This window comes from Cervus elaphus, chromosome 4 (genome assembly GCF_910594005.1).
Source record: "Cervus elaphus chromosome 4, mCerEla1.1, whole genome shotgun sequence".
NCBI classification, from domain to species: Eukaryota; Metazoa; Chordata; class Mammalia; order Artiodactyla; family Cervidae; genus Cervus; species Cervus elaphus.
Genome location: NC_057818.1, coordinates 45,251,542 through 45,261,781, shown reverse-complemented (window position 1 = coordinate 45,261,781; position 10,240 = coordinate 45,251,542). Strand labels below are relative to the sequence as shown.

Genomic DNA, 10,240 nt, shown 5'->3' with positions numbered 1-10,240 from the left:
AAAAAAAAAAACCAGAAATGTCTACCAATATGTAGTTGGATTAATGAATTTCATTACATTAATATAATGAAATATTACTTTGCAAAAAAATTTAACTACTGCTGCCCACAACAAAAGGACTAGACAGAAAAGATGGTATCTTGCATGACTCTATTTATGTGGATAAAATAATGGAAATGTTTAATATCTTGAATATATGTACTTATCTGCATAAAATAATTTCACAACTCATCAAAATGTATGCTAAAATTAACTGCATTTATTATATGTGAATTTTTTGAATAAATTATTTTGAAAAGACTCAAAAGAGCCCAAAACTCTTTGTTTTTTATTACCAAAAACAAAAACAGACAAAACCCACAAAACAAAGAGAAATAACTGTAAACTCTCCAAAAATGTAAAGGAGGGCAAATCAGAATAAAAAGAATAGCTACTTTTAACTGTGCTTTAAATACCTTACTTTTTTCTAATTTTATTTAAAAATATATGACCATTCAACACATTACTATGTCCCTTTCTAGTAACTAAAGGTGTGCCAGGAAGGTGAGGGGTCCTAAAGCTTCCACCTCTTTGGTCAAAATGCACCTGTTTGGAGGCTAAAGGAAGAATGGGAAATATTGGGGACCAAAAAAATGGAGTTAGATGAGAATAAATATTAAAGTTAAAAGAGATGGTTGAGGAGAAATGTGAAGTAAGCTGAGATTAGGTGTCATGAATATGTAGAGGAGCCATTCAACCCAGTTGTCTGATTTTCCCTAACTATGCTCCTAGCTCAACTGAAATATTTCATCCTCATCATGAAATGAAGAAATTCCAAGAAAGTGTTATAAATGTACAAGGAACAGGTACTCAAGAGCATATGGCTTCCCAAAGAATGCAGTCTAGATAGGGAGGTGAATGATGTCAGCAAAGATAGGATGGATCATGTATAAACAGGAACAGGTTCCAGGGAGAGTTGACATTCAGCTGGTTCCTTTCAGCATGTATGTTTTTGTTTGCAAAATGCTGAGTCTTGTACATTTTTGACTAATAATTGCGGTTCTAAGTGTTCCAAGAGTCTCACCACCACCACCATCTCAGGTATCCTATTTCTATGCCTTTTGTGACTTCAAACCAACTGTTGACTACTCAACTGAACTTACTTTTTCTATATTTTATTTATTTTTGGCTGTGCTGGTTCTTCATTGCTGCATGGGTTTTCTGTAGCTGTGGCAAGTGGGGGCTACTCTGCATTGCTGTGCACTAGCTTCTCTTGCTCCAGAGCACAAGCTCTAGGGTGTGGGCTTCAGTAGATGCACCTCCCAGGCTCTGGAACACAGGCTTGACAGCTGTGGCTCACAGACTTAGCTGCTCTAGGGCATGTGGGATCTTCACAAATCACTGATCCAACCCATGTCTCCTGTATTGGCAGGCGGATTCTTTACCACCGAGCCACCAGGGAAGGCTTCAGCTAAACTTTTAACAAGTAAAACCTAGGGGGTAGTTTCAAGGACTCTGCAACAGCTGACTGTAGTTTTATCACTGATTGATCTGCTAAGTCCCTTAAAACAACCTCTCCTGTAAAGAGGATGTGATATAGAGACTTTCCTGGGAGTCCAGTGAATGGTTAAGAATCTGTCTTCCAAAGCAGGGCACTTGGGGTTCAATCCCTGATGAGGGAACAATGAACCCATCCACTGCAGGACAACTAAGTCTCTGCAACACAACAAAAAGCCCTCACACCACAGGAAAGATTCTGCATGCCCCAACAAAAATCCTGCGTTCAACAACTAAAAACTGACACAGCCAAACAAACACTTTAAAAAAAAAAAAAAAAAGATGCAATACATATATAAAATGGAATGTTCAGTTCAGTTCAGTTCAGTCGCTCAGTCATGTCCGACTCTTTGCGACCCCATGAATCGCAGCACGCCAGGCCTCCCTGTCCATCACCAACTCCCGGAGTTTACTCAGACTCACGCCCATCGAGTTGGTGATGCCATCCAGCCATCTCATCATCTGTCGTCCCCTTCTCCTCCTGCCCCCAATCCCTCCCAGCATCAGGGTCTTTTCCAATGAGTCAACTCTTCACATGAGGTGGCCAAAGCACTGGAGTTTCAGCTTCAGCATCAATCCTTCCAATGAACACCCAGGACTGATCTCCTTTAGGATGGACTGGCTGGATCTCCTTGCAGTCCAAGGGACTCTCAAGAGTCTTCTCCAACACCACAGTTCAAAAGCATCAATGTTTCGGAGCTCAGCTTTCTTCACAGTCCCAACTTTCACATCCATACATGACCACTGGGAAAACCATAGCCTTGACTAGAGGGACCTTTGTTGGCAAAGTAATGTCTCTGCTTTTTAATATGCTGTCTAGGTTGGTTATAACTTTCCTTGCAAGAAGTAAGTGTCTTTTAATTTCATGGCTGCAGTCACCATCTGTAGTGATTTTGGAGCCCAAAAAAATAAAGTCTGACACTGCTTCCACTGTTTCCCCATCTATTTCCCATGAAGTGACAAGACCAGATGCCATGATCTTAGTTTTCTGAATGTTGAGTGTTAAACCAACTTTTTCACTCTCCTCTTTCACTTACTTCAAGAGGCTTTTTAGTTCCTCTTCACTTTCTGCCCTACGGGTCGTGTCATCTGCATATCTGAGGTTATTGATATTTCTCCCGGCAATCTTGATTCCGGCTTGTGCTTCTCCCAGCCCAGTGTTTCTCATGATGTACTCTGCATATTAGTTAAATAAGCAGGGTGACAATATACAGCCTTGACGTACTCCTTTTCCTATTTGGAGCCAGTCTGTTGTTCTATGTCCAGTTCTAACTGTTGCTTCCTGACCTGCATATAGGTTTCTCAAGAGGTGGGTCAAGTGGTCTGGTATTCCCATCTCTTGAAGAATTTTCCACTGTTTATTGTGATCCACACAGTCAAAGGCTTTGGCATGGTCAATAAAGCAGAAATAGATGTTTTTCTGGAACTCTCTTGCTTTTTCGATGATCCTGTTACACAACCATAAAAAGGACCAAAACTGTGTCATTTGCAGAGATGTGGATGGACCTATAGAATGTCATATAGGGTGAAGTAAGGCGGAAAGAGAAAAATTAATATTGTACATTAACATACATGTGGAATCTAGAAAAATGGCTTGATATAGATGATCTTCTTTGCAAGGCAGAAATATACACACTGACATAGAGAATAAATATACACATACTAAAGCAGGGGGGAGGGATGAATTGGGAGATTAAGATAGACATATATACACTATTGATACTATATATAAAATGGATAACTATCCATTTTGGTGGATAATGAGAACCTACTATAGCACAAGGACCTCTACTCACTCTGCATGAGCATGCCAAGATGCTTCAGTTGTGCCCGACTCTGTGGACTGTAGCCCACCAGGTTTCTCTGCCCATGGGATTCTCAAGGCAAGAATACTGGAATAGGTGGCCATGCCCTTCTCTAGGGGATCTTCCTGACCCAGGGATTGAACCAGCATCTCTTGAATTGGTAGGTGTGTTCTTTACCACTAGCACCACACGGGAAGCTCACTCAAAACTCTGTGGGGACCTAAATGGGAAGGAAATTCAAAATGGGGGGGGGGGGGTAATATATGTAAACATACAGCTGATTCACTTTGCTATACATTTTCTAGATACAGCAGAAGCTAACACAACATTGTAAAGTAATTGTACTCCAATGAAGAAAAAAAAAAGAATACCCTCTCCTGGCACGCTAAGGAGTTCTCTTGATGCCCAAGAGCCTGGCTAATATTTCTCCCAGGCAACCCCATGCAGCTTTACTGGCACATCCCAATCTAGGTATTGCCAGAGGATTGCCCTTTTACCTTCCAAGGAGCTCTCTGAAAGTCCTTTGCTTTGGCCCATGTCCCTTAGGTCCCTCCAGCCAGAGCCATCCTTGAGACAGGTAGGGCAGAAAGCAACACAAGCAGCAGCGCAGGCCGCCCAGTGTACTGAGGCCAGCATCCCCGCTGACCTACTCCACGCCCACAGCTGTGAGCTCACACACTGCTCCTTCTGCTCCCTGGGAGTCCTCCTGTCACTCAGCTCTAGGCAGGAGATAGGACTCCTACCAGTAATTTCAGTATCTACATACAGAGGGCCTTTTCACTGTGTCCCATATTACCTCTTACACACTTTTCCACATTTTATGACATTTTTTGTCTGTTTTAATTTGGATATTTACTAAATTACTGTTTACTAATTTTCTCAACAGCTGTACCTACTCTACTCTTAAATTTAGAAAAAGTATTTGAATACTTTAGTCCAAGAAAATCCACTGTGAATGTATTAAATCTCTCCATATTAGGGATGGAGATAGAGATATAGATCTCCTCAGACTGACAATCCTCCAGGCTCTCTCTCCCCTGGTATAGTTTTAGATTTGCACCCTGCACCTCGTCCGTCCTTCCTCAGGCCTTCTTCTAACATCTCCTATAGTGAAGGTCTGCTGGTAATGAATCCTTTAAGGTTTTGCATATGTAAAAAGTGTTTCTTCTTACTTTTTTATAAAAGATGGTTTCCCCAGGTGGAGAATCAGAGAGTCACAATATCTTTTCTTTTAATAGTTTCAGTACTTCAAAATTTCATTGCTTCCTAAGAGTAGTGTGCTATCATTCTTCTGTTTGTTCATCTGTTTCTCTGGCTGCTTTGAAATTTTCTTCATCACCACATTTAAGAAATCTGACTACAATGTGCCAAGTGCAGTTTTCTTCGTTTTTCTCACACTTAAATTTAATTAAGTGTTGTAGATCTGTAGGTTTATGGTTTTCATCAAATACAGAAATATTTTGGCCATTATTTCCTAAGAGAGTTCATTAATCACATATTATCCCTCCCACGGGTTGTCTCACAGCTCACTGATCTCCTTCTCATCATTTTTAGATTTTTTTTTTTCTGTTTTTCATTTTGGATAGTTTCTGGCATTGTTTCTATTTCCAACTCACTAATATTGTCTTCTACAGCATCTGATTCGGGCTTCCTGGATGGCTCAGTGGGTAAACAATCCACCTTCAGTGCAGAAGACACAGTAGATCAGGAAGATCCTCCTGTGTCAGGAAGATCCCCTGGAGAAGGAAATGGCAACCCACTACAGTAGTCTTGCCTGCAAAATCCCATGGACAGAGGAACCTGGTGGGCTACAGTCCAAAGGGTCACAAGAATTGCAAAGAGCTGGATACGACTGAGCAACTAAGCACACACACACAGTGCCTAATCCACAGTAATTCTATCCAACAGAATACTTTTTTTCTATTCAAGTTTGTTTTTCTAAATATACCTATGCTTCCAGCTTCCATGTGTGAGTGGTCCTCTCACCTCTTAAACATTTGGAACACAACGTTAATAACTTTTGAAATTTGGTTTACCAACTGTATCATGTTTGTGTTTTCTGGGTTTGTTTACATTGATTTCTTCTTCAATTGTTTACACTGATGCTATTTTTTTCTTTTTTAATTTATTTATCTATTTTAATTGGAGGCCAATTACTTTACAATATTGTGGTGGTTTTTGCCACACATTGACATGAATCAGCCATGGGTATACATGTGTCCCACATCCCGAACCCCGCTCCCACCTCCCTCCCCATCCCATCCCTCTGGGTTGTCCCAGTGCACCAGCTTTGAGTGCCGTTTCATGCATCGAACTTGGACTGATCATCTATTTCACATATGGTAATATACATGTTTCAATGCTATTCTCTCAAATCATCCCACCCTCACCTTCTCCCACAGAGTCCAGAAGTCTGTTCTTTATCTCTGTGTCTCGCATATAGGGTCATCAGTACTATCTTTCTAAATTCCATATATATGCATTAATATACTGGTGTTTTTCTTTCTGATTTACTTTACTCCGTATAATAGGCTCCCACCTCATTAGAACTGATTCAAATGCATTTTTAATAGCTGAGTAATATTCCATTGTGTATATGTACCACAGCTTTCTAATCCATTCATCTGCTGATGGGCATCTAGGTTGCTTCCATGTCCTAGCTATTGTAAACAGTGCTGCAATTAATACTGGAGTACATGTTTCTCTTTCAATTCTGGTTTCCTTGTGTGTATGCCCAGTAGTGGGATTGCTGGGTCATATGGCAGTTCTATTTCCAGTTTTTTAAGAAATCTCCACACTGTTCTCCACAGTGGCTGTACTAGTTTGCATTCCCACCAACAGTGTAAGAGGGATCCCTTTTCTCCACACCCTCTCCAGCATTTATTGTTGGTACACTTTTGGATAGCATCCATTCTGACTGGCATGAGATGGTACCTCATTGTGGTTTTGATTTGCATTTCTCTGATAATGAGTGATGTTGAGCATCTTTTCATGTGTTTGTTAGCCATCTGTATGTCTTCTTTGGAGAAATGTCTGTTCTTTGGCCCATTTTTTGATTGGGTCATTTACTTTTCTGGTATTGAACTGCATGAGCTGCTTGTATATTTTTGAGATTAATTCTTTGTCAGTTGCTTCGTTTGCTATTATTTTCTCCCATTCTGAAGGCTGTTGTTTCACCTTGCTTATAGTTTCCTTCATTGTGCAAAAGCTTTTAAGTTTACTTAGGTCCCATTTGCTTATTTTTGCTTTTATTTTCATTACTCTGGGAGGTGGGTCATAGAAGATCTTGCTGTGATTTATGTCAGAGAGTATTTTGCCTATGTTTTCCTCTAGGAGTTTTATAGTTTCTGATCTTATATTTAGATCTTTAATTCATTTTGAGTTTATTTTTGTGTATGGTGTTAGAAGTGTTCAAGTTTCATTCTTTTACAAGTGGTTGACCAGTTTTCCCAGCACCACTTGTTAAAGAGATTGTATTTTCTCCATTGTATATTTTTTCCTCTTTTGTCAAAGATAAGGTGTCCAGACGTGTGTGAATTTATCTCTGGGCTTTTTTTTTTTTTTTTTTTTTTAGTTGGAGGCTAATTACTTTACAATATTGTAGTGGTTCTTGCCATACATTGACATGAATCAGTCATGGATTTATGTGTGTTCCCCAGCCCGATCCCCCCTCCCACATCCCTCCCCATCCCATCCCAGTGCACCAGCCCTGAGCACTTGTCTCATGCATCCAACCTGGGCTGGTGATCTGTTTCACCCTTGATAGTATACTTGTCTCAATGCTATTCTCTCAGAACATCCCACCCTCGTCTTCTCCCACAGAGTCCCAAAGTCTGTTCTGTACATCTGTGTCTCTTTTCCTGTTTTGCATATAGGCTTTCTATTTTGTTCCATTGGTCTATATTTCTGTCTTTGTGCCAGTACCATACTGTCTTGATGACTGTAGCTTTGTAGTATAGGTCTGCAGTCAGGCAGGTTGATTCCTCCATTTCCATTCTTCTTTCTCAAGATTGCTTTGGCTATTTGAGATTTTTTGTATTTCCATACAAACTGTGAAATTATTTGTTCTAGTCGTGTGAAAAATACTGTCAGTAGCTTGATAGGGAGTGCATTGAATCTGTATATTGCTTTCAGTAGTATACTCATTTTCACTATATTGATTCTTCCAGTCCATGAACATGGTATATTTCTCCATCTATTTGTGTTATCTTTGATTTCTTTCACCAGTGTTTTATAGTTTTCTATATATAGGTCTTTTGTTTATTTAGGTAGATTTATCCCTAAGTATTTTATTCTTTTTGTTGCAATGGTGAATGGGATTGTGTCCTTAATTTCTCTATTTTCTCATTGTCAGTGTATAGGAATACAAGGGATTTCTGTGTATTAACTTTATATCCTGCAACTTTACTATATTCATTGATTAGCTCTAGTAATTTTCTGGTGTTGTCTTTAGTTTTCTATGTAGAGGATCATGTCATCTGCAAACAGTGAGAGTTTTACTTCTTCCTTTTCAGTCTGGATTCATTTTATTTCTTTTTCTTCTCTGACTGCTGTGGCTAGAACTTCCAAAACTATGTGATAGTAGTGGTGAGAGTGGAGACTCTTGACTTGTTCCTGACTTTAGGGGAAATGCTTTCAATTTTTCACCATTGTGGATAATGTTTGCTGTGTGTTTATCATATATGGTTTTTATTAGGTTGAGGTATGTTCATTCTATGCCTGCTTTTTGGAGTTGTGTTTTTTTTTTTTTAAATGCAACAAATTTTATTTAGCATAGTCAGTCCCAACAATCAGCACAGAAAGAGTTTACAGAGGATAGAAAGTGCATTAATAAAAGCCAGTCTTTACCAAAAGAAAACAGAAAATATATTATTGATTCAAAGTATTTTACACTTGAATGGTAAACCGCAATAATTTATTTTGGGCACCTACTGATATAAGAGAAAGGAAGAGAAGAATACTTTAGAAGAGTTCAGTCTCCATCTGGTATCAGAGAAGTCAGTAGAGGTCACTGAGAGCAGCAGTCTTTCTTGCTTCCTGCATTAATGCCCTCAGCTGCAACTGTTTATGGGACAGAAGATGTACATGCTTTAGGAAGTCATTTAGATCTATTACTTCACACCTCAAGGCTTCTCCTAGGTAAAAAATAGTGTCTTCAATGGCATTTTCCTCTGCATACAGATTTAGGATCTGTTTGTATAGTGGGGCCGTGGGAATGATAACTTCATCAATATCATTGTTTTCAGATTGATTTTCCATTTTCTCCAGAGCAGAACTGAGTACTTCATCCTTTCTCAAAAGTTCTATGTTTTTTTATCAGCCTCAGCTACTTCTTGATCTAAACGGTTAAGCATCTCTTCGAGTTCCTGGTGACCTTTTTTCAGGTATTCCTCTGTTCGTTTCAAGGTGTTGAGGTCTGCCTGGGCACAATCCATTTCCTCCTTCGTCCACCATCTCAGTTTGTCACTGACCGCTGAGATGAGAGAGGCTCAGACAGTGTCCTCGCTGATTGTGCCACCCCTACTGGGACCAACAGTGGTCACAGGAGGCTGGGAAGGGTACTGAGAACTTGTTGTGGCAGGATACTGACCACCAGGTGGGTAAGGACAGCCTGTGTAACCACTGGGATTGGGAGGGTACCTGGATGGGTATGCAGAAATCCCACTTGGCATGCCTGGCATGTAGGAATTATTTGGTGTTTCCTGGTATGGTGGATAGGATGCTGAAACAGTAAGACGAGAGACGACTGGAGGTTCATCTCCAAACACCACAATCATGACTTGAAAAAGCCCCAAGTCTGGCTGCGGGTGCTTCCATTCATGTAGATAAGGAAGATATATCTTCCCATTAGCATCCCCATGCTTTCCTGTTTTAATAGTCATTGAACTAGTAGACTTAACCAAACAGATAGGGGGATTATACGAATATGTGTCCAGCAGCCACAGGCAGATTGGAATATTGTATGTATTACCTCTATAAGGCACAGGAATTGTTCCAGTAAGGTTCATTAGTTCCCTGGAACTGCCATCATTAAAAATATATGAATCCAATACAGGTTTGAGATCTTTGTATAAAGTAATAACGTTAACAGATTCACATACAGTTAGGTTTCTGTATTTGTACTTGGACACCATTTTCTTGAGCTGGTTCTCTGACCCCGCCATGGCAGCTGCCTCGCGACTCCAGTCCCTGCAGGCAGAGCATCAGCTGCTCTGGGGCCTCCCCAGGCCGCCCCACACAACCGCACACAGATGAGCCAGTCCCTCACCCCCACCTGGAGAGTTTTTATCATAAATGGATGTTGAATTTTGCCAAAGGTTTTCTCTGCATCTATTGAGACAATCATATGGTTTTTATCTTTCAATTTGTTAATGTGGTGTATCACATTGATTGATTTGTAAATATTGAAGCATATTGATTCTATTCTTCAATTCCATTTTTCAATTGTTTATATTGATTCTGTTCTTCAAGTCTTCAATTGTTTATGTTGATATCTTTGTTTTTATTGATTCATTTATATTGATTACTTTTTTTTAATTTATTTATTTATTTATTTATTTTTTCAGTGGGTTTTGTCATACATTGACATGAATCAGCAATAGATTTACACGTATTCCCCATATTTTTCTGCTTTGCTTGCTTGCTAAGTTTTCAATGAGAAATATTCTAAAACTTAAAATTTTAGGTGTTAAGTACCTCTGTAGTTCTACAGATACTCTTGAACTTTGTTTCTTTTATTTTGAAATAGGTTGATCCATTTGAAGCTTCTTTTAAGCACTGTTAAGATGGACAAAAGCATCCATATGAAAAGGCAAATTGTATACCACTGCTAAGATACCTTCCTGAATAAACTGCTTAACTCCCCCACTAATAACCACATTATTTCTCTAATGCTGTTA

The 10,240-nt window shown here is 39.5% G+C and overlaps 1 pseudogene; it reads right to left on the bottom strand.

Annotated features, from left to right (window-relative positions):
• Window positions 1-8,068: 8,068 nt before the first annotated feature.
• On the bottom strand, window positions 8,069-9,505 carry LOC122690779 (annotated as a pseudogene).
• Window positions 9,506-10,240: the final 735 nt, after the last annotated feature.